Genomic DNA, 26,220 nt, shown 5'->3' on the forward strand with positions numbered 1-26,220 from the left:
TTCGTGTTAGCTAAACATATGTTGGGGAAATGACTTTAAAACATGATTCTCCCTGTCTGCTGTACTAAAGTTAATCAGCAGTGGGAACTACTTAAAAAAATAAGCTTTAAGCTCATTCTGTGGAAGCTCGTCATACTTCATATTCACCTTAACAGGGCAGTCGGGCATTACTGCAGCTTATACACGACAAGATATCTATCGTGCACACTGGTTATTTCTCCCATCAAAATCTTGCAACTTTAAGAAAATGGATGAAATTCTTGCAACAAAAACTTGCTTCCATCAACATCTTTTATACGAGATCACAAAGTCAAAGGGCGACTCCACTACATGTTCTGTTTACAGGTCTCGGGGAGTAACACTGCGTTTGTGAAATAAGCTGTAAAACTGTCCCCCATAGGTTTTGCTTATTTTTTGTTGCCTCTCCATAAAGTTCCCCTCGCTCGCCTAGTTTATGTGCTTTCTTTTGCAGATATCCCTGGCGATGAAGTCTCTGGTCTGCAATTAGTGTCCCCACCAACAGTTCACGCCGCTACTGTGGCAATTGTCGAAGTGTTCCTCTGTATAATGTTGTAATAAAGGACTCTTCTGTGTTAAGTGCCCTGAAATAATCGGTTGTGTTATGATTTGGCGCTATACAAATACATTTGAATTGAATTGAACACAGCTAAAGATGATCTACAATCTGGTGATGATAATAACTATGACCACGCCTAAACCATTAAATGCAAACACAGACTTTGATTGCAGCCATTTCTTTGTACCTCTGTGGGGTTTTTTTGTTTTTTTTTTCTGCGATATCTCAAAAATGCCTTCAGGGAATTTCTTCAAACTTGGCAAAAACATTCACGTGATACCAATAATTAACTGACATGATTCAATTTTTTTGGGGGGGGAGGTCAAAGGTCAATGTCACTGGGATTCTCAATTCCACACATTCAGGTGAACATGAATTCTAAGGAACGCCTGGATGGAATTTCTTTAAATGTGACACAATCATTCACTTAGCCTCAAAGATGAACTGATTAAAGTTTGGTGGTCAAAGTTCAAGGTCACCGCAACCTAATGTCCCTCTCATTAGTCTGTCCCGTTCTCATGGACGCAATATCTCAAGAACGCTTTGAGGGGGAACTTGGCAAAAAACATGGACTCGGTATCAAAGATGAACTGATAAGATTTTGGTGGTCACCCATGCTGGTAAACACAACATTTCAATAATCAATTAGTCACAAATGTTGAATTTAACATGAACTGATAAGATTTTGGTGGTCAAAGGTCAAAAGTCACTAGGAGTTTCCGTTTCCCACTACGAACACAATATCTCAAGAACGCTTTGAGGAAATCTCTAAAAATGGGCCACAAACATGCATGTACATGAACTGCATGTATGCAACACCTTGAGTGGTTAGTGGAGGCATACAACCACCAGGCAATAATTCTAGTTTTGATCAGTAATTGTTAACCCTTTCATTTTCTTTGTTGCTTGTTGCGAAAGACAAAACAACTAATGGAACTTTGGGGGAAAATGCATCCCAGATGATATGTATTTTCAGATTTCTTATCACTCCGATATCATCTACAGAACAAACCAAATCCACTGTTGACACGTTTATCTTTTTCCTTCATCTGTCTGACAGAGCGCGGTGACTCATTTGTCCCCTGCAGCTCATCCTCATCACCAGGAACTTCAAACACAACATGAGGGTTGACTGACCGGGTTAAATGATGTCATCGAGACCAGACCACAAAGTACGACGTCTGTGATTATTTACCAGGGTTTGTTAACATGCCCGCTTTTTATAGTTTCTGTTTCTGATGAACCCTCATGAGAAACTGCTCATGTGTGGATGCTCGCTGATGATATCATAGTCTGAGAGTTTAGACGCTGATAAGCATTTAGTGGGCAGAAGGAATTGACTGTCTGTTTGTTGTCATGCTGACATAAGAAGGAAAAGTAACGCCAGGCGATGGTGGGTGACGTTACAGCGCTCAGCATAACTTGGTTGGAAAATTTGTTGGTTGGGATTAAAGAAAAATGTTAAAAGGGAACAACGTTAAGAAAACAAGGTTAATGGACCACACACACTCCCATAAATGTGTACATCAGGATGTGAGTCTTAAATTTTGAGGGATAAAGTTGGTGCCTACATTGTCCAACAGCAGTCCAGGGGAAAAGAGATTTTATGAAGAATCTGGCCTGAAATGTGACTAAATGTTAAAGACGGCAGCTCCTTTCAGCCAAGAACATGTTCTAGTTGCAGCTATAATTCTTATTAAGTGAACAGTGATTTACCCACATTTGGCTTCTTTGCAAGTTCTTGAGGTAAGCAAAGTGTTGGCCTTTCTTCACTGCTTTCACTCCTAAATAATATGCAAACTACTTTGAAGAAAACCATCCAGTTATCCCTCATGTATGCAGCCCTCCTATTTATCTTTATAAATAAATTAGGTTTTGGATAAAAGCAGGATGGTAGCGTTTAAATTACAGCACCAACTAATACGCATATTACCAAAAGTTTTTTTTTCATTATTATTTTTGCTAAACACTGAAAGAATGACAAATCAAATGTGACGGCTCTGTTGATGAATAAAAACTGCAAGCTACGTGTTTACACACTGATCCTATTTTTCATATTTGCGCTGTCATCAATCTTCACGTAACTTGAAAATTGACAGCTTCATGAAGAACGTCTCAGTTCTTGTAATGCAACTGAAGAGGTAAACATGGAGGAGTGAGGATAAACCAAGAGTTAGGTGACACTGTTGTCACTTTTTCAAACGATCAAATGCCTGATAAATGAACATCTGGTGGTTCTGTTGGTGTAGAAAAGTGATCATAAAGGGAATTTCTAGAAGTGTCTCCATGGACTCCCATTCAACTTCTCTAATGAAATACAAGTTCCTATGGTGTTGTCATCTAAAGTAGCTCCTCCTTATTAGTTTTCAGGTGATCCATCTGAAAATAATCTCGTCATTAATTAGAAAACCTCAAAAAGCTGCATTTTTGGGGGCATGTCTATTTGATTGACAGGTCTGTGGTGCAGTCAGGTTTGTGTTATCAGTGGGTGGGATGTAATGTCATTGGGTTTCCAATCAGATTGAGTCAGATTGATTACTCTGTCCCACCCAGGACATCCAAATATGGTCACTTGTGGCTCCGAACTAGCAAGATGGCGACAACCAAAATCCAAACTCAAGGCCTCATAACGGCCGTTCACAAACTAATGGGTGACGTCACTGTTGGTTTCCGCTTGGGTACACCTGGACAGGTTAGCAGTCTACACGTAATCCATGACATCAACACATTCCTGTTCATACAGGTCATTCAAACTGCATTTCTGACTTTGTGCTTGATGCAAGATAAAGATTAGCAAGAAAACCCATTAAGATAAACTAACACACACACGCGCACACACACAGACACACACACACACACAGACACACACACACACACACACACACACACACACACACACACGGAGAGTCAGCTAACAGCCCATGACAGCACTCCTGTTACCCAGACATGAAGACGTGAGTCACTCCAGCAGAGCAGTCAGAACATTAACCCTGCAGCACAAACCTGTTAGTGGGGAGTGTTTTCTGCACAGATTTGTACTGCAAACATGAACTAATGATGTAATTTATAGAATCTTTACCATGAAGGGGAAATCAGAAAAAAATATTAGCCTCTTTTAAGTCATTCTGCAAGCACACGGCCCCATAATGGCATCAACTGACCTTTTTGATTGTGACATATCACAGCACGAAGAGCATGCGTGTCATCGATAACATTAAGAAAAGATCTATCAGTGTCAGAGGAGGGCCAAAATGCATGCTATGGCTAAATGGGAGATTTCCATGAAACTGGCTTAACGTTAACAATTACGTCTGTTTTTTTTTTTTTCCCTGACACACTTCACTCTTGGAGCCGTTTGCATTTTCAAAGCAGAACTCATTTTCAAAAACTGCCACAAAAGTAAATAAGAAGAAAAGAGATATGGCCCAACCGCCTCCTCGCGGTATCTGAGGAAACACGCAGCGAAGCCTGCAGTAAATAACGGTAATAACAAGCACAAGGCCGACACCGCTGCCACGCAGAACGGCTCCCACCGCTCCTGTCCACAGCTGGTCGACCTCGACATGACCTCAAGGTGAAGGGTGAGCATTAATGTTCCTCCTGACACACACTCACATGCCCAAAACACTCTCTAATAAGCAGATATACACGAGAACTCTCTCTCACACACACACACACACACACACACACACACACTCTGGAGGGTCCAGATGAACTGTGATCCTAAACATTACCCGCTGAACTCCGGTCACTCACTTGAGATATTTACCTGACACGTCTTTGTTTTTCCTCTTGTTGCAGCGTCTCACCGTCTGAAACGTGATCCTCCACAAGACTTTACGCTCGTGTGTTTGCGCAGTCTGTCGTCTCCACGGGCCTTCGTGGTGGCGAGGAGATCATGTGGTTGAAGTCCTGTCTGTTGGCTACACCTGGATCAGATTTACCGTTTATAATTCTGTCATCTTGATTATCTGATCTACGTCATTGCTTTTCTGTAAACACATCTATTGCCCTGAAAGATGGATCCCTCCTCTGCTGTTCCTCCTGACTGTTTCCCTGTCATGGACCATTTTTATATGTATTTAACCACAAAAGTTGAATGACTTGTATATTTTTTTTAGGGTGAAAATAAGAGATAAGATACCAAACGAGATGCACAAGGAAAAAAACAATCATTCAGCAAGCATTCTGGTCTGCACAAAGACCAGAAAATCAACACAGACGATACACGCTTATTTATTATTTGCATATCTACGCTGGTTCTACGACTGAGGGATGGGTCATGATTTATAAATATTCGAATAGTCATAAAATTTAGTAAAAATAGATTAGCATATGCAACTATCATTCTTCTTTTTTTCCCTTGTTTTTACCGGCGCCTGGTTGTAGTGCGTTACTCCCATCAAAAGGTGGCAGTAATGCACCTAAAAGCTGTTTGCCTGCTACTATTAAACAACATAAAGGAGGAGAATAACAAGTTGCTACCCGGCTGCGGAGCTTCGACAGGTAAAACTGTGTCGCTGTGAGATTAGACGCAACGTCGTGAACAACAGAAACATGCCAACACAACTAGAGCCGTCAAAAAGTTCTCTCTGGAACTCCTCCAAAACCTAAATAAGGTGCAGGTAAAGCTAGCAGGGCATCAATCTACCGCAGCTACGCACAGCCATTCGAGTTAAGCACCAAGCAGACGGCAAACAATACGCCGATCAATAATACATAACCAGAAGAAGTGAGCCCCTTAACAGCTCTCGTTTCAAAGATGAATCCCTATCCACGACAATGACATTGGTGAACTGCCTTTCTCGTGATGATACGACTGCGGTGAGGGGGAGTTATTTTCTCAAAGCCTGACGTCAGTCCCCTTAATGTACACTTGACTGTTCATCAAGACGAAGCCGCAGGAAAAATATCTGTGGTTGGCTGGATTAAAACTGAATTAAAACATTGAGGTTTGAGAAGAAGACATGAATGAAATTAGAGAAGACAGTGGAGAGGCAGGAAAGTTCAACTTCATATCTTCATAAATAAAGAGAAATGCACTTAATGTGTTGGGCCACTGTTCCTCATCGCCATCTATTTAACAGGTAACAGAAATGCATCACCTGACTACAGTAACATAAAACAAATTAGATCTTGCTTTTAGAAAGGAGGTGGGGGGAAGCTGAAAACCGGTTGGAGGAGGATATAACGTGCTTTTTAATAAAGAAGCTTATCTTTATCTCCTGCTTGTAATGAGCTCCTCCCGGATCAGGTTGCGGAAAGACGTCTCTGTCTACACAGCGTCAGGACAGTGCATTTGGCTTCCTGACAGTGTTCGTTCAGCTGGTAAACCCTTTCACTTTGAAGGTGATTACAGAGAAACCGCTGTTGTTTTGCTTTATTACAAACAGAGGCACTGCCTGGTATGACATACTGTATGTACAGTATATGTTAGTGCTGCCCGGGATGACTTGCATGTGTTTCTGGTGTGGAAATGTGCAAATTTATATATAGAGAAGTCTGATGTGTCGACTCTGACAAACAAATCACATCGACCAGAGTAGAAAAGGTCACAGTGTTGCATCTATTTAAAAAAAAAAAATGTTTTAGGCTCATACTTACTCAATACTTCCTCATGTATCACTCCAGAGATGATATACGAGAGCATGGGTAGTGCCCTGGAAATATTCTCACCAGCCACCTGTAGAAAGAAATCCTTCAGTCAACATTTTTGATGAATAAGATGGACTTGGCAAGAAATTCATGTGCCGGCTGAGGGTAAGATGACAAGATGGAAATGAACAAAACAAAGATAAGAGGCTGAATATGATAAGATCCTAAAAATGATATTTAGATACAAGGAAACATTGGCCTTATTCAGACTGGTAGCCCAAATGTGTTTCTCGTCATATCCAGATTGATTTTTTTATAAAGTCTGGAACAAAACAACAAAACATTAAATGCTGTTTTGGCAAATCAGATCCAAACCATATTGGGAGGCGGTTAAAATGTGATCCAAATCTTATTTTTACAGATGCATCTCCAAACGGACGCTCTGGTGGCTCAGATCAGATTTCTCGTGTCACTTGCATTGTGACACACAATGATGTCATTTTCAGAGTGAGCAGAATCTATGCTACCGCGAGCAGAGAGCTGTCAGAGACTGGAGATTTTGGCGCTGTGGAGAGTAACGAGAACAACAGTCCGTGGACAGACGTTGAAATATCCAGCTTCGCTACACGTATGTCGTTACCGCAGCAACCCGTGGCGATGTGCGAAAACACCAAATCCAATTCCGTTTACTCGCAAATAACAGAACAGACAGTCTGAACCAAAGCTCTGATTGGCAAAACAAATTTGATTTGCCTATAGTCTAACCAAAGCCATAACGCTGACTTGATTTTGTTTCATACTAACAGGGAAATGTAGTTACTTAACATTTCTAGCAAGTTGCAAAACTGTTATTCCATTCTTCAAGACCTGTAACTGACCCCGGGCAAAATCAGATCATTGTACAACTCGGGACAAGCCTCTGATAATCCTCCTGTCCACCACAAGACCCTGTGGAAGGGTTGAAGGGATGTGGGTTGGAGCTGGAGAGGGGGGGAAAAAAAGACACGAAGGAGGGACACGGGGAATAAGAAAGGAATAAAAGAAAAATCAAAAGAGCTAAAAGGAGGAAACAAATGGATTTTGTGTACATGTGGTTGTGTGTGCAAGCAGGAGAGTGGCAGTGCGTATGAAACCGCAGGACTGGGACCTACTGGTCTGATTGCCATGCAGGAATGACTCTGCAACGAGGAACACACAGCCTGGATGATGCGGTTTAATCGTCTATTAAACTTTTTAATTAAAGGCTTGTTTAAAAACTGGACGGCGTCACAGACGTTCACTAACAAACAAAGCCTGATGTAACTCCTCCTGCCTTCGCTCTGCTGTTTAGGCTGAGCGGTGAGAGCGCTGACTTGGATACTGGAGGGGGGAAAAAAAATCAACCCAGGGTCTTCACCGAATAGGAACCAACAACTAAAAACAACCCCCCAATGGGGCATGGCCAGACGCATAGATTCACCAAGTGAATTTGGCCAAATGCATTCACTACACCTACTTTTGGTGAGAACTTCAGTCAAAGTTAAAGGGACGGGAATGAGCCAATTTCATTCAGGACACTCAACATACAAAAATATTTATTTCAGTTTGGTGGATTAGTCAGCCCTCCAAGGTCCTAAGGTCTCTGATTGTGGCCCATCTTGCAAAGTACCCAGCCCTGATGTCCATCCTCTGATGGTCTGTGAACGTTGCCTCTGTATTAGTTATTCTGCCTATCTTTTAGTTTTAATGTAGAATTTCTCTGTAGACTTCTGGAAGGGATTCTTTATATGACCGTTTCCAGGCTGCTGACTGTACACCTGATTATTGCCAAATTGTCAATAATGTCAGAGGGAGTTTGCTTTTGGTTCCAATCTAGTGGCAACTTACTGTGACATCACATTTTAGTTTGTTAAATACTGTTTTGGAGCCTTGAGTCTTGCATTTTGGTCATCACCATTGTGTTTTCTTTTGGTTTTTTTTAAATCGATATTTGGACAAACTGGGAAGGAGCAAGGGTTGAATGCTGAGGACATTATGGCCACTTACTTATACCAGAAACCTAATTGCACCCCAAGCCTGTTAATGAAACCAGACACTCCCACAATCATACCTCTCTTTGAAGCCTAATATGTCATTAATTATGGAATTATTTTCTGAAAGATCACCAGAACATGAATTAGATTTAGTGGAGAAAAAAAAAGTTATTTGTGTAAAAAAATGTATTGACTTTGATAGACTACCATTCAAAAAGTATAAACTTTTCTCATGAACTACAGAGCCACATTATTTTAGGAACCAGCACCATACTTCAGTGGTATTACACTTATAGGCATTTCTGCTTTGGCTTCACTTTACAAACCTTTGATTATGACCATTTTTACAGAATGGTTCCAATTCATTATTGTTACATTGGCATTTGCTTTGAAGACTTTAACATATGCTATCAGTAAAAATTGTACAATGTCTAAAGTTCTAATATTGCAGCTTGAAATCATGAACTTTGTTCCTGTTATTATTTGTAATGAGAACAATTTGAGTTGTTAGCATAGGCAGAGATAGTCATCCGACTGATTTGGCAAAGCAACGACAGAAACTGAGTCACAAGGGAAACAAACAAATTTGATGACAATTGTAAAAAGTGTAAAACCTGGGTAGAGAACAGCAAACACAAAAAAGGGTTGTATACTTTAAAGTCACACTGTGAATATTGTGGGTATCATAAACACCTCTGTAGCCCAGCAACCGATGACATCACCAGAGAAGAGTCCTTGCCAAAATATTAGAGAGGTGTGAGACCTAATAACTCAAGGTCTTGTTGCTGTTTACATGCAGTCGCTGTATTCACTGGGACTGTGGTGATCTGCAGTCTGCTTTTACAAACATACATCGCTTTCCCACTGGACAGGCACCGTGGCCTGGCCTCTAATCTGGGAATCCTGTGGGAAATCACAATGGGTCAATATTTGTCAGTGCGGTCGGTAGTGATCAATACGGACTGCTGTTTTCACACAGATGATAAGAAGCCTGGTTAAATGCAAGAGCTGGGCTGCGATGACCTGTTAACTATGACCGTGTGTGTAAAGAAATCTCAACCCGTTTGCGGTAGTGCCGTGACCTTAAGGTTAGGTTTTAAAGAAGCAAATTTTGCAGAAATATACACAATATTGGATCAAACTGGTTTTAATCACAAAGTTTGCAAAGAATAAGGAGTGAGTGCTATTCCTGTGTATGAGAACACTGTCAAATGTAAAATCAAAATGAAAACTGCAAGCAGTGATGTGCGGGCCCTCGCACGCTGTACTTTGGAGATCCAGCAGTTCGGGGCCGCCGGCTCCCCGACGTGCAGCATGCGAGGGTCCATATATTCCCGCTTGCAGTTTTAATTTTTTTCCTCGATATCGTTCTTCATTATTCTTAAAGCAATGGCCTTTTTTTGGCAGCTTTAACATCTTCAAAAACTCATGAAAGTTGGTACCTGACGCAAGTTTTGTGAAGTTTGGAGCATCGTTTGACCTTAAACATCAACTTCCTGTGTCACGGCAAAACATCAAACTTATACTATATACAAAAATACATTTTGGGTCACTTTTTGGACGACATGCTATGTCTTTCTTTGTTTTTTTTATCACTTTTTGGACCTCACTGAGGCAACTGCTATAACCACTGCACCAGTGTCATACTAAAGCATGTTGTCCAAAATATGAAAAAAAGTGTTATTATAGCATTGAAATGTATAAATGGAATTTTGGGGGATAAAGTTTGTGGTAGTTCAGGAAGAAATCCAAGATTTAGAAACACCCTTTATTTTTTGTAATTGACTTGAGTTCTTGTTTTGTATTGTTGTTGACCTTTGGTTTTAGTATGACTGCATTTACAATGCAAACCCGTAACCGGCAAACCCGCAACCATGTGGCTTACCTTTGGGGGGGAAACGCCCTCCGTGAACCATGTGTAATACCCGAGTGGGGCTCGAACCCGTGTCCTCATGAGGTCTCTTTGGTAGGGACTTTCTCAAGATACACAACCACATGATTAATTTGGGAAATACACAACAACGACATTGCCAACAGCTGCAGGAAAACAAAGTCATTTTTGTGCCTAAACCGTACCAAACCTTAACCATCAGGTTAACCGTCAGATCAAAAAACATGATTTGTACTGGTTTTGGAAGGCACAGACAAATTATGATAAATTATGTTATCCAGCAGTCCTTAAATTATAAATTACAAATTATGCATTTGGGATTTTTGCTGTATTGTTGGTGGTCCTTGATAAAACATGTCCTGTGTGTAACTGCCACTTTCAGTTGACATTCTTTTGCTGTTCGGTTATCTGCATGTTATAGTTTTCAAAATCTTCTTTGATACAGGAAACAATGCTGACATGGCAAATTTTGATGAAGATTTGGATTATGGTATGAGGCAGGCCTGCTTGGTTCTTTTAGGTCTTTCGCGAGGAATAAGCCATTTTGTATTACCAGTGCTCACCTCCACTTGTACAAATGTTCCACCAAAGCAAGTTTCCCCCCAACTCACTGTTGCTGCATCGTGGTGTAGCACCGCTCAAGAGGACTGTGATTGGTAGGTAGGTAGGTAGGTAGGTATATACTTTATTAATCCCCGAGGGGAAATTTTTTAAAGGATTTGGTTTAAAGAAATTCAAACAAACTGGATTGTTTTCCCCCTATACCAAAATGATCTACGGGTGGGTTAGGGTTATACTAGACAATTTACGAGTGCTGGCGCAGCGTGGTTGAGACTAGACGGTTATAGCCTGGTTCACTTGGTGAATACTTGGGTCTGGTGACGCACCACTGGCGATTGTTTCCAATCGTTGCATCGTAATGAGTATGTTGGGTCAACTGTGGAACCAATCTTCGACCAATCAGCATTGACTACCATATACCATATGTTGTGTGATAAAGCTCTACCACCACTGCCATTGTTAAAATGCATTTCTAAACAAACACTTGACTTCAACATCACGCTTAACCATCCCCACTAGTTGCCGATTTGTCCGAGCTTCAGAGTGGCTGAGCAAACCCTTAATACCAACAGTGTTTACAGACTGTAATCAAAGTGAAGCTGTGAGCAACGGGCTGAGTAGAAACAGGCTAGGTGACAGGTGGAGTACGCCCTTGACAGGTCGCCAATCCATCGCACACATAAAAAGACAAAATTGCCACAAATTTAGTCTGGGTGGAAACTGAACACCACATAAACGTTCTACATCCAGAGAAACACCCAGGGTCATACTGTTTTTACACAACCACTGAGACACCGTTCAATTCTTCACTGATGTCACCTGCCACTTGGCTGGAATAGAGAACAGAAGGACCAGCATCTCCGTTCGCAGCAACCAGGAGACGGAAACATTCACAACCCTCCTGGATTTCCGATGTCGCTCATCATCTTTCTGTTCACCCTTGACACGCATCCACAGGCGTGTATGTTGGGGCCGGGCCACACACACACACACACACACACCTCATATCCGCATTTATACAAACATCAACTAGAAAACACCCATACTGTACACCCTTATACACACACACACCTCATTAAAGGTCAAACCACAAAACACTGCGCTGTGTTGAGTCATCCCCAAAAATGGAAAGTTTTAATCTTTTCACTCTTTTCTTTTTTTCTCAACAAGAAGAACAAACTGAGAAATAGGAAGGAAAAACAGCTATAAAAAAAACCAGGCCATTTGTCATAATTTCCCGCTGCCAGTAGCCGTGGACAGAATGAGAAAGCGGTGGCGGTAGCTGGGGATGCGATGGTGCATCTTAAATAGGGGAGTTCCGCCCGAAAAGAGGGAGGGGTAGGTGCGGCACCGGCGCGGCCCAGAAACGGTGCACGAGATTGGGACTTGGAAGGGCCTGAGGTGGCCCCTGGTATGCGGCGTAACACGGACGTGGAGGTGATATATGGAGCTGGAGGCAGGATCTCTGGGTAGTGTTGAAGTGTGTGTGTGTGTGTGTGTGTGTGTGTGTGTGTGTCTGGTCAATGTAGAGGGACTTGTAATGCTGTTGGTCTGGCTGTACTCGTGACTGCAGGACATAAGCCATTCGTTACGCAGAGACAGTTACACACCAGGCTAAATGAGGCTTGTCCAACAGTCTGGCTGGAGGTGTGTGTGAGGGCGTGTGTAAGTGTGTCTTCGAGTTTTTACTGCTTTTTAGTATGAGTGTAAAATGTTAGTGCACGCGCGCGCGTGTGTGCGTGCGCGTGTGTGCGTGTGTGCGTGTGTGTGCATGCTCTGTCTCCACTGTGCCATGTTACCACACTCATAAAAGTCATCACAACGAACGCTAACCTCAAAACCCGTGCAACCCCCCCCATCCGAAAAGAAAAAAAACGTTTCTTGATGTGAAGGGAATTAGAATTTAGCTCATTACTTTTTCCACAATGAGAAAGTTGTTTGTGTGACACTCCTAATTCTAATACTTGTGCATGGCCTGCTTTTATTTGGAAATTTCCCTGGCTGTCCTTTTCGCTCCTCTCAACGCGCAGGGTCTGCTCAATTTTCTGAGCGGCATTTTCCAGAAAAGGCAATAAGTTTGACATAATTGACAATAAACAGAGGATAAGCAGATTAATTAAATCAGCCCAAGACAAACATTGTAAAATGGTCTTTCTTTTAGATGTGAGCAATGAGACCGAGGACATTAAAATGAGGCCGCGTGCCAGACGCAAAGAAGAAAGCGCTCGCGTAGTTGGAGGACAGGATTGACAACATCATAAAAAAATTGTACTACGAAACAATAATCCACAGGGTTCTGCATTTACAGCCGTTTTGGGCCACAAACAAAATGAACTTCTTGCCATGGATCTACTCACAGTACAGAAATACAACAAAAGTTCTTTTTCATTTTAGTCCAGTATTTGCTTTCCTAAAATTGCCATTTACCCAAAAGGACATATCAGCATGCAGGACCATTTTCAGGAATGCTCGGCTTCACGTTCAGGCAGTTACATTCACACTTGAGAGACGCCAGTTCAACCACAGGATACCGCCAATGGCCAGCGAGCAGAGGAATCGCGGCCCCCCCCCCTCACTGGGAGAAGGTTCATTTTTCTTAGTCTCTTGTGCTATGCAAACATTCAGACAGTTTGGGGAGTTAACATTTGATCCTCTGACCGCAGGCCTTTTCAGCACTCTAGTCAACAAGCATTATTTACCATTTAGTAGCTTCTATTGACTCTTTTTAAACAGTATGATGCAAATGAGTTCGGCAACACGATTAAGAAGAGCAATATTTGCGTGTCTGTGAAAGGAGCTGGAGGAAGTATTGCAACCGATAGTTTCTCCAGGGTTCCCAGCCAGGCTGGTTACCAAACTTCAATGCTTTTATTGCACTAACCGAATAGCTGCGGTTTTATCTACAGTACTATCAAAAAAATCTCATCACTCAGTGCCAGGGCTACCATTTACCTCGGCTTCATCTACACCGACATGTTTTTGAATTATTGGGGAACAGAAAGGAGTAGCAGGGAGCCAAATGTGGTTACTAGTGGGAACCAAGGTGCCATCACACCACAGTTCAGGTCATTTGCACTGAATTTTTTTTTTTCCCCTCAGATGCATCAGAATGTAGAAGAAAACCCGCCTGGTTGCGTGTCTGACCTTCTGCTCCCTTTTCAGCTCTGGACAGCGACGTTTCGTCCCTCTGAAGAGTGTATGTCACTCAAAACACCTCTTCAGAGTAAATGCGTCATTGCCGTAGGCTTCCTGAAGCATTTCAAGGGTCTCCGTTGGCGATTTCTAGAGTTTGACACAAAATGTGATGCGCGACCTCTGGTCATGTCCAAGGAGAAATCGCTGTGCTCACAAAAATGTGTACATCTCAGGTTCTGATAATGATCAAGTGACAAAATTTGCAGGGTTATAGCTTCGCCGTGCTCCGTGCATGTCACGGTGCTGTGCATCGTTTGTACACAACAGTAGAAGTCTGATATGATCAGTAAATAATATTATCTACTACTAACTATGGCAAACACAGGCCTAATGGGACAATTGGCACACAAAAAAAGACCAAAAGGTTTCAGCTCCATTTTTCTCCAATAGAGCTGATCACTGGATACATCATCAATATCTTGGAAAAGTGTGGATTTTCTGGGGCTATCTTGTCATCCACTAGACAAAACAGATGTCGGTCAACAGCGACAAGTTTTAGCCTATTTTCAGTCATGCTGTACTAAAATATATTTACTGCAAAATTAGTGCTGTAAAATACCAACACAACATCAAACATTAAGCCGTAGTAGACTGGAATTTCTAACATCCTGGTTAAACGGCTTGAGATTTGAATTCCACAACAAACTAAGCAGGCTTTCATCTCAAGTGTTCCAAGATAGTAGCAGCGAACATGTGAGATAAATACATGAAGAAAGGATCAATACTATCTCGGAGGCTTAGACGAGCCCACAAGCTTCTCTCTCTGACCTCTGACCCCTCATTTGTTATCACCTCTGTAATTCATTTTCAGACCGAAATCAGCTTCTGCACTCTTATGCAGCTCTCCACCCACCGTTCCTCCGAGCCGACTCGCTATTCCTCCGTCTCCCTGCCTCTGCTCCCTTCCTCCCTCCCTCCCTCCCTCCCTGCCTCCCTCCCTCTCTTCCCTGCTCTCTCCGTTTCCCCCATAATGATGTTAATAAAGTGAGCAGAATGGATTATCCAGATTCCCATGGCAGCTGGCCGGAGCACTGCTCTGTCTCCTGCTCCCCACTGTTTACTGGAGGGAATCATTCACTTAGCCTTATCGCTCTACACCGGCACTATCTGAGCACACACACACACACATACAGATACTGATTAGCGGTGTGTTTACATGGTTAGGTTGTGAACACAAGGTAAGTTAAAAGGTGGGAAACGGGACGGATTGCAGACAAGTTGTGGAACTTGCAGAAGATTAATCATCAGGTGGACAGAGAGAAAGAGAGAAAGGCAGCGTCTTCTAAACGCTTTCCAAAATGTTTTCTCCGTAAAGACTATTCATAGACACCACTCGCACAGACACGGGCACATATTCCCACCATCAGCTGTGGTGTAATTGCTCCAGCAAACCCCTCTCCAATCTAATATAAACTAACGAGGCAGATCGCTCCATCAGACATTGCCAGACAGCGTATGGTGAGCAGCAAACATGCTGTAGTTCCATTACGCTGAACTTTCTCAGGGCTGCAGGGCTGTGATGACAAAGAAGGGTTGGCTGGATGTCCAATTCGTAACCAAGTTTTAATAAGCTAAGCCTCTCCGTACCGCAAACTTGTGCCTCTTCACCTTATCTTGCTGTTTGTTACCAAAAATACAGCTATTCCTCTTGTAAAACACAAAAAGAAAACCAAAAAATGTGGAGGAACATAAGTAGTCAGGATTAGTCATATTAACTGAGGGTCATCTGTGAGGGGAGATTCCCAAGATGCACCTCTCTCTTCTATCAAGCCCTGAATGGGAAAATAAATTTGAATCAGCACTTTAAAACTCCTGACGAAGACCAGGCCAGATACGCGTCTTTGAGTAAGAGCTTGGGCACATCTGGAGGCTATCAAGCCCAACAGGTAGAGTAAGTTTCCCAGACCCAGTAACCAATGCAGAGATGCTTCTATAGTGGTGGAATGTAATCAAGTACATTAACTTACATACCGGGCATGAGTTGATATGGCTTTACTTACTCAATGTTTTTGGTTCCACATCCACCAAAGCTCTATAGATAGATAGTTACTTTATTAATCCTGCAAGGGGACATTTTTTTTTTGCTAAAGCAGCATTTATAGATACAGGGTAAAGCAATAAAAATAACAGAATAAAAAATAGAGGTAGTACAGGATATGATCTATATGTATAATGAGAACTGAAAAAGTTCTAAAATGGACGCCTCCTTCCTTGAAAAATACAGAATCTGGAAAAACTGAGACTGCCCTCCTCCAAAAAACAAAAAACGTAGAACATAGTTCTTTTGTGCGAGCAGTTCATCACGACTCAAACGTCACTTTTTAAGCGAAACCTTAGCGGTCATGTAAATAACGACAATCTAGTCGAGAAGGAGAAGGGACGCAGTTCGTGTAACGTCTATATGGTGGTTTGGGTGGATGGTTCAGGCATGGGCGCAAGAGACGGCTGTTCACTTCCCATTTCCAACCACAAGTCCCTTTTTAAAGCTGCATTTACTTTTGCTATGACAAGGAAGGTTGCATAACTTTAAAGAAAGTAGCAATTCAACGCTCAACATGGTTCAGGTAATCGTTTTAATCCAAAGCATCATCTTTCCCTCACCAAGTGCTGAAACCTAACCAGGGTGCTGATTTAGGAAACACTCCTGTAGGTCATATTTGAGGGTGGGAACAAACAATGAATGGTCAAATGGGTGGGAGGACTTTAAGCAGAAGAATTTGATCTACAGTCAAATTGAAGAAGTAACATTGACCAAAACACATTTATGAGTGGAAAGGACCTTTAAAATATTTGTTCTTTTCTTCTGACCTTATTAAAGTTTAGTTTGTAGAAATATATTGACGTGGTAACCCTTCCCATTGGCAAAGATGACTGAATAGAAAAAGAAACATCATTATTAATATCCAAAAAAGGGGAAATGAATGATATCATATTTTATGAACAAATATAAAATATATTTCTTTGGTGTAAAAAAAATAAATAATCACAAACTAAGTTTTTTCACGTGGTGGCACTACTGTACTTATGTTTACCCCTAATTAGAACTCAGTGAAATCAAACTTCTGTATATACCTCTTATTCACAACTGTAATACAACTTCAAAAATCCAAATACTAAAAGTGTAAAAAAGAGCAAACTTCTGAAACATATCAGTTCCAGATCATGTTTATAAGCTTTTATCAAGCAGACAACTCAATGCATGTATGATTGTACGACTGTTAAAGAACCAGGACACCCGAGAGAAAATTAGGGTTCAGTATATTTAGTTCAGTATTTTCTAGAAAGCTAGAAATCTTTTGTTCTAAAAACTGAGAATGTTATGCAGTAATGATGTTTTCAGCTTTGTTTGTTGTTGTTTCCACAAAGTTGTACTTAAAAGGAGGATAATATTCTCTTAAAACATTCAAAAAATACGATGTGCTAATTTTTTTTTATTGTTTATCAGCACATTATGCCTTATAATATTTTTCCGTAGCAACTTTGTTTTTAATGTTCCCAGAATGTATTTTAAAGTTTTTAGAATGTTATTAGAGCATTTTTGCCTCCCTACAAGAACAACAAAAGTAGGAAAAATATATATTTATATTACTGCTTAAGACATTCCTCTAACTTTGCATCATTTCTATTTGGGACCGACCTGACTATTGTGTTTACTTAAAAAAAAAAAAAAAATGTGCTCAGGGACTCCAAAGTTGGCAACAATTTAAGGGATGTTTGCTTAAATTTAAGTAGCATTTCTTTTACCGCTGCTTTCTGTTTGAAAGTATGCGGAAGATTTTAAGTTAAACTTGAAAGCCTCTAAACCAATGGATTTTTCAGACCAGCAGCTGAAGAGAGAGCCGAACCAGGAAAAGAAGGCCTCCTCGTGAGGGATGTTTCCGAAACATCTCTCTGGAGGACGGAGTCAAAGTGCTGCCGGAGTTCAGCAAACGTACCTTGGCTGTATCATCAGGAGAGCTTGAATAATGAACACGACGGAAGAAACGGGGTGAAACGGAGAGCGCGAGCGAGAGGAGGGAGGGTGGAAGGGACGTTTTGTGAAAGTAAAAAGCAGCAACGGGGAGTAAAAGCTGCAGAAGAAGAGAGTAGGAAACAGAGGTGAGATTGTGGTGAAGGGGCAAACGGGGAGGGAGGCAGGAAAAGAGGCAATAGCCAAGTGGTGAAAGTGGGATGGAGACTGTACCTGAGAATGAATAAGCACTTTGCAATTCCTTAATACAGTTATCCAGTTAGCTAAGAGGCGTGTCGTACCAGCTCCAAAAGATTCGTCACGGCCTCGATCAAGTCATCGACAGTCAAGCACGCTGGCAGTCGACGCGGAATCAAAATGGAAAAAGTGCTTGATTGAGTTTAGAAGGGAATAATTCATAAAGAATTAGGCACAGGAATACTTCTGTCCCTATGTTGGTAGCAGTACGACACTTGGATGTCAGAGCCCATTTCGCTTTTGCTCTTGGAGAGCGACCCAGATTACGCAGAGGCCGTGGAGACCAATGGGACTCGAGCGAAGACGGAGAAACAAACACTTCCCTCGGCTGCCTCATCCTTCGCCCTTTCTCCAGCAAGTCTGCAAGCCTCCAATTCCTCCTCTCATCTTTCAGACATCATCCACATGTCCATGCATCATTTTTCCCCATTCGTCAGTCACTCTATCCACCGATCAAAAATATCTAACGCTCTTATCTTCGCCCTCATCGCCCGCGTCTCGCTCTGCAGTGGGGGCTCTGCAGAGTGCCACCAGGCTCACTGGAAAACCTAATTTAGGCTCTTAATTTCTGTCAGCCTTGTTGGATACAGTTATGAGGAGGACGGCGGGGCGGGGCGGGGGGGCTTCGAGCCTGGCGCGTGAAGCAGCAGCGTGAAATGTTCATTTCTAAAAAAAAACTTCTCCACATCTTACTCCTCTTTCGCTATTTTTCCACCTATTCTCGTCGTCGCTTTTTCTTTACTGTCGCCCTTCTTTCTCAAAATATCTTTCCTCCCCTCTTCCCCCTTCGCCCTAATTAATTCTGCTGTGAATTAATTACCAAGGGGGGAATCTTCCCAAAACAAGAAAAGAGAGAGAGAGACAGGGGTGAGAGCGGGGAGGAACAGGGAGGGGATCTGCATTAATCACCCTTTCTATTCCTCGGCAGAAAAAAAAGAAAGAAAAAAAAAGCGAAGAGCTTGAAACAAAAGGGGCCACGAAATGAAAGAACAACATAACAAAAACACGATAAACAAAATTGTTTACTTCGCCCTCACCTCCGCAGCTGAAACCTCATGGGGATGTGATTAGGAAAACAGGGCTCTTCTCTCTCCCTCTTCTTTCTTTCTTTTTTTATTTTTGTTTTCCTGCCCCTCCTTGCTCCACTCACTCCTCTTTGATGAAGTTGCGGGAGTTCAGAGGGAAAGCGGCACGGCTGGGATATCGCCCGAGCACAAAGCGCCATGGGAAGAGCAAACTTTGGCTCATCTGAGGAAAAAAGGCCGGAAAGAAGTGTGTGTGTGTGTGTGTGTGTGTGTGTGTGTGTGTGTGTGTGTGTGTGTGTGTGTGTGACAACTCTCTGTGCGTGCTTATACTCAGGAGTGCCGTCATACCCGGCTGATTAAAAACTTCAAAAGTGAAAAATGTGAAGTTAAAGCCGTTCACAGAGATGTTACCTCATGCCCCCCACCCCCAACTCACACACACACACACACACACACACACACACACACACCCCTACACCCCTTCTGTCCTCTCCACATGCTAATCAAGATGTTTGTTTAGCAAAAAACAGAGGCTTGTCAAACTTCAGGGGGCCAAACTAAAACCAATGACTCAATCGTGCTAGTGCGCATGTTGCCAAGGTAACCCAGACTCCTAGCAAGAGTGACAACGAGGGGATATGATGTCAAGCAGGAGCGACGCGATTGGACGGAAACATCTACGTCGAACAATATAACACTTTCTTTTTCTTTTTGTACATTGGACATCTTTTCATGTTTATTTCCCACATGGGTGGCTTATTGGGAGCAAAATCCCTGTCTGCACGTGTGTGTGTGTGTGTGTGTGTGTGTGTGTGTGTGTGTGTAAGTGAGGGGGATGCGAGCACAATCACAATGAAGATGTCATCAAACCAAGCTTATCCCCCCTCTTCCCACATGTCCACATAGTGACTTACCAACTCCACCCAGCTCAACACACACACACACACACACACACACACACACACTCACACTCTCCGTCTCCTCGCCACGCCAGACGAGATCATCAACACAATAGCTGTTCCCCGGCAATAAGAGGGATTTTGAATGAAATCCTAAAGTGTGGTGCACCACATAGGAAGTGTCCTGACCTGTTGTCAGAAGGAATAAAACATGTCTACTGAGAAGTTTCAAAGCTACCGAAAATAAAACCAAATCTTAGCTTGTTTTCACTTTGTTTCAGAGTCACATGGATTCACAGGTGGCTGAGTATTAGACAGACTTTCATCCACACAAGAAAATATGAAACTGAATATGAGCATCTGTCCAGACTGTGGTTTGCCCTCGGCTCATTTTGTTATGATCGTATTTCCAGGCTTAAGTAACTGCTGGCTATCGCATGTCAACATCCGTCACCTCTAGTTTCTTTCCTGTTATTGGTTCAGATTGCAATTGTAATGATCCTCACCGCAGTTTGCTTGGCAGCGGGGTGAAACCCACATTTGCAGTCCTCCCTCGATGCAGTTATTTCGTGCGGGCGCCAACTCAAACAGCATCATTCTCACCTGGCCAAAATGAACCCGAACATACACGGTTTGAACGTGCCCTTCAAAACACAAAGCTTTCCCACATGGCACCTTCTCACAACCAGACACCTCTTCTCTTACCAAACTGCACTGTAAACATGTTTCACTCGGGGCGGCAGAGACAAAATAAGTGGCCAATTATCATGACATAACAGAAGCAAAAACCTCATTATGATTCATGTTTGTGAGGTGATACTAGGTTCAAAAGGGTTTTGGACGAGTTGCTTCTGTGGGGGGGCGGGAGGTGGGGGATATGACAAAATACCGCCAGCATATTACAGTAAATGACACTATGGGAATAAAAAAAAAAAAAAAAATGCAGACATGTTACATAACTTCTGGTAAAGTTTGCACTTTAACTCTCGCCTCCTTCGAAAGGGTAATCATGTTTTGCCATGCGGAGTTGAGAGAGAGGGATAAATGTTGCTGGTGCATGCCTGTTCACCACCAAATCATACATAACAGACATTTGTATCTTTCATAAATGTTTAACATGTGCTGCTCCAGTGGGGATTATAACTCGAACTCTGTTAGTGTTAACGCCTAACATTCTCTATTAACCCTCTGAACCCTGTCTGTTTGTGTTCAGTGTTCACTCCCACTATAGGATAATGGCATAGTCACTATACAGTATAACTTGGGAAGGCATACCATGTATTATTTATGTATTTGAGTGAACCTGAGGACCAGTGATAATAAAACAAGACAAAGTGCAGTCAAAAATGGTCAGAGACTGTTCCTGTTGAACATCAACGGAGCTCAGCAGAAGAATTTCCCTGAGTAAGTATTCGAAGTTTCGTTGCTTCATCATCCCAACTTTAATTATTTGTGTTGTTGGGACCACCAGTGCGTGCACATTTGCAGTTTCTCCATCGCCCTGCAAATCCAGCAGAGAGCGCACATCAAATGTTGACCTTTTGAAATGCTTTAGAAATCCTACAGCAATAAGGCAATGAGCCTGGAGAGGTGTTTTTAGTGGCATTCACGTTACAAGGTGGGCAGAATGTCGACGTCCAACTCTGAAGATGATGCATCAGGTCGGGAGCGCAACCAGGTGGGTTTTACTCGACATTTGTGGAGTTGTGCACCATTAATTGAAACCACAGGGTCAGACTGTCGACACCGAGTTCTACTGGAACAATGTGAAGCATCTGACGAAAAACATTCAGTCCAAACAATCTGAACTTTGGCGCAAAGGCGCTTGGATATTCTCGAACGTACGTAGAAGAGTTTCTCATCCTGCAACAACACAACAGTTGCTCCCCACTTCCTCTGCTCACTGGATTTGGCTCAATGTGACTTATATCTGTTCCCCACGGTAAATTCGATGTGCACTCCCTGCTCAAGTTTCAGGTCCAAACACGACTAGAAACATCACTATGGACATGGTTGGTGCATCCATTGTGAGTTAACTTACAGCTAATGTTCAAAAAGCTGTTAGAAAAAGAAAAAAACAGTCCAGCTGTCAAATTTCCACAAAATCCACTTTGCTTTCTGTTTAAACACACCTTTAGAGGAAGAGGTCGAATATTTGACACATAAGGGATCAATTAGGCGTCATGCTGCAACCAATTTACACAAGACCACAGATTTCTCAGACGGCCACCATCTGTCATTTCGGACACATTTCACCACAGTCAGTGACGCTTCTCCCTGGTGTTCGGTGAAAAGGCTTCAATGTGTCCCAACTTAGTCTGGGCTTCTGTCCTCCACACAGTGGCCTATCGACACCGTTTGGAAGCGGGGATGATCGATGAGCTGCTGCGTCATTCCCCTGAGCGCGCTCCGTCAGAAGCGTCGCCGTGCACCTCGTGCCAAGCCCGCCAGCATCCAAAGACAACGTGACGCATCCGTCATCAAGCCAGATTTTTCCCTCGGACAAGGCGATGCGAGCCCACGTTAAAAGGGTGGTGCATTTTCCCCTCCGCTAATCCCATCTTCAGCCACGAACCGTCAGATTCTATCCCAACCCAGGCAAGATAGAAACCAAAGCTTTGTGTATTTCTTCCCAAAGCCACGCCTGTCTAATTTAGACCACTTTATCAACCAAGCAATCACGCTGCTGCGCCCACGCAGAACAACAAGTCCAGATTTATGCCAACACTCCATCCGATCCTATCTTAGTGAGGCTCAGCTCTGGAGCCAAACCAACAAGTTTCTACCTCATGTCCAGGGAACCTCCGCTGTGTCTCGGTCCTGAGCTGGCACCAGCAACAAGCGGGGAGGGGTAGTGGAGGAACTGGGGTTTGTTGGGCCAGAAGCTGCAGGATGAGAGACGTCCATACAAACGCAAACCAGATGGAGGGATAGACGGACGGATGAGTACTAGGAAGGAGAACCTGAGTCATCCCTTCTCTCGGTCTTCCTCCAGTTGTTTCTTTCAGTGGAGACTCCGATGTAGGTTTGTTCACCCGCATATTGTAAGTGGGATTATCCAACGGGTGATTTCAACTCAACTTGATTGGTCAAAGAAGCAATCAAGCCTTTTGGATAGCGATGCAACATGAAAATGGAATTTGTTAAACCACTCTTCCTCTGCTCCGTTTCTGTTCTTCTGAGAAACTTCTAAAGTCCACATGCAGTCAGGAAATCTTATGTTAGCATCACCCCTCTAATAGTTCATGCGTTCGTCCTAAAAGACCAGGGTGTGCTTGAAAGAAACAAGTTCAAAATAATGAAGAAAGAATAAGTGTTGTCCGTCTACATTGAAAAGTAATTGTCAAGAGCTGGTCCAAGTGGCCGTATTTGAAGGCCAAGTGAAAAATGTGGTGGCACTGAGGAGGACAGGATGAATGTACAAATGAGCATAACGGTAACAATATTGTTGTTGGAAATTTAAAAATGAAGAGCTGGAGAGAGAGGGAAGTGCAAACCCCTCATACTTGACCATCCTTCGCTGTAGGCATGTTTGGTGAATTGTGCGTTTTGGAAAGTTACAAAAATTGTTGGCTGCAGCAGCTCCTAATTCCAGCGTTTGGAATGGTGTTCGGGGCACAGGTTTTTGTTTTCACTTCGATTATTGATATCTTAATTTGCACAATTCTCAAGTTTTTTTTCGTTTACATTTTGGTGAAATATTTTATTCTACATTTCTGTCCCTTTAAAATACGGTAGATATTTGAGGACACCTCAGACTCAGGGCAGTTGAGGCAGGTGAAGTGCAGCTTAAAGTGATGGCTGTTAAGATAAGGACGACAAACATGCAGCTTGGAGGAGTGGGTCTCCATCTTTTACTCTGACACGTCTCCAAAACCTGAATCGGATGGGCACAAGTGCCTCTTTTTTGTACATTTACTTATTCTAGCATTTCTATTTTACACCTTTTTGTTCCACCTCTATTCCAGTATATTTCAGAGGGAAATGTTGCAATATTTGCTTCACAAAATATATTTACTAGTTACTTTAGAGATTACAATTTGTACAGTTTGCAAATATTTACTTTCATTTTCACTTGGAATGGAATGTTTTTATTTCAAGAACTCATTTCAGCCACTTATATCCAAGATCTCATTGTTTCCAATCACTACCCAAAGCTCAGGACCATAGTTGAGGGTCAGAAAGTCGTTCAACCGGTAAATCGAAAGCTTTGTCTTCTGTCTCAGCTCATCTTCACCAAAATGGTCCGGAACAACTGCCAGCTTTACTGCTGACGCTGCACCGATCCGCCTGTCAATCTCCTGCTCTGTAATCCCCCAAGAGATTGAACAGTATTCCTCTGAAGACAAAACTCGGTGACTGAGTTGGATCTGTGATTGTACTGTATTTGAAGCCATATGAATTATTCAAATTATCCTCCAATTTCCATTATATAGGCTTGTCCTCCATTGTTCTAATGTCCGTAGTCAGTCAAGTTGACATTCATACAACTGATATTTGGCAAGTCAGAAACTGAAGGTTTCAACCCTTTATCCATGACGTTTACCTTTTTATTTATTCTCTAACCACTTTGTATCTTGTGCAGTCAGACCATCAAAATCACCACATTGCATCAATCTGTAATACCAATTATGTGTTCTTTTCCATGTAGACATTGTGAAACCATATCTTTTTAGTTCTTCTAAACTATATGAATATTTTTGCCCATTTTGTTCTCCAACACCCACATGTCAACATTTCCGTGACAAGTGAATCTTGCATCACTTACATCTCTTCCGAGATAAATGTCATAGTTCTGGCAGAGTTTGTGTGGACGACACCAATAAAAAGAGAAAGCCAGATCTCTGACAAGATTGGAAGTTGGGGAGACGCCTCATTTTAGTTGAAACCTCAATAGAATACTGTGACGTGTTTGAAGCAGAAACAGATGTGACATCTCACTTCTCTTTTAAAAATGGCTGCCAGTTCGTGTTGGTTTCAAATAGAGAGATATGAGCTGCAACTTTGGCATGAAGGCCTGTGTTGTGAACTGTCTGTCCTACTTTCCCATCTCCACTGTCTTTTCTGACACCCAGTTTTTTTTGTTCTTTTTCCACCCAGAACAGGCAGAGAGCAGACAGGTACTGCGCAGACACTCCGTCCCTCGCACCTCCTCCACCCTACTAAATCTATCAGCTCACATGCAAGGAGAGGCTGAGGTCTTCACTCATGTCCATATATAAGCCCATATAGTTCACGTCAGAGAGTGAAAGAGTGGCACAGAGTTGGAGACTGAAACGAAGGAGAAAAAGTGAAAAACAACAAGGAACATGACAGCTCTGATGTCATTCACCATTAGAAGCCATTAGTGGTTTTGAATGTTCCATTGAATGTTTTCAAGTCAATGTAGTGTGGGTGAAAGCCCATTGACATCTTACTATCACCCCATAAGTAACTTCACACACACTTGTGTGGATGTTTAGTGGTAAATTGGGAGCAGTGAAGCAGAAGTGGGGTCACAGTAGCTCTTTGACTAGCGCCGCCTCCACTACAACAACACAATCACACGCACACACTCGCACGCACACTTACGCGGGCCATCACTCCGTCACCACCTCGCAGCCGGTATTATGACGTCATCAGCAGTGGCCCATCCTGTTTTTCCCTTGGCAGCGCGCTCGGTGTGTCGAGCTGAGGTGGTGCAGACCTGGGCAACGAAAGATGAAAGAGGGAGAGTGAAAAGAGGGATGAGGAGAAGACAGATGTGCACACGGACCTGTCACCACCCCGACACCGCACTGTTTCCAACCACTTGACCACTTTTCGTTCTTCTTTCATCTTCACATAACTCCCCGCTGCTCCACTGATATTTGACTGTTTCGATATTATTTCTGCACAAGGATCATCCATTGCTTTGTCAATTTTCTCCCTCCGGATTATTGAATTAAAAAAAAAAAAAAAAAAAAAAGGGAGAATTGAATATGCTTATTATTTATACAAATGCTGTGGTTTGACTGAGACAATGGGAACCTGAACCACATTGCATCTGCCCAGGCTTCGTCACTGCTTTTCTTTCATCGCTCCCGGCCTCCTGACAATCGTGGCGGCTTCCTCGGACCATTTGAGGTAACTGAGGTGCAGAGCGGACGAGACAAGAAACTCAGTGTTCCAAACAATAATAAACCAGCTTGATACACAAACATCAGGGAAGGAACGGAGTACACACACACACACACACTGGCATTCATGATTCTTGAGCTTTAATGACGTGTGTGCGCT

This window comes from Embiotoca jacksoni, unplaced genomic scaffold, assembly GCF_022577435.1.
Source record: "Embiotoca jacksoni isolate LCO1_2020_lvr unplaced genomic scaffold, fEmbJac1.0.p SCAF_20, whole genome shotgun sequence".
NCBI classification, from domain to species: domain Eukaryota; kingdom Metazoa; phylum Chordata; class Actinopteri; family Embiotocidae; genus Embiotoca; species Embiotoca jacksoni.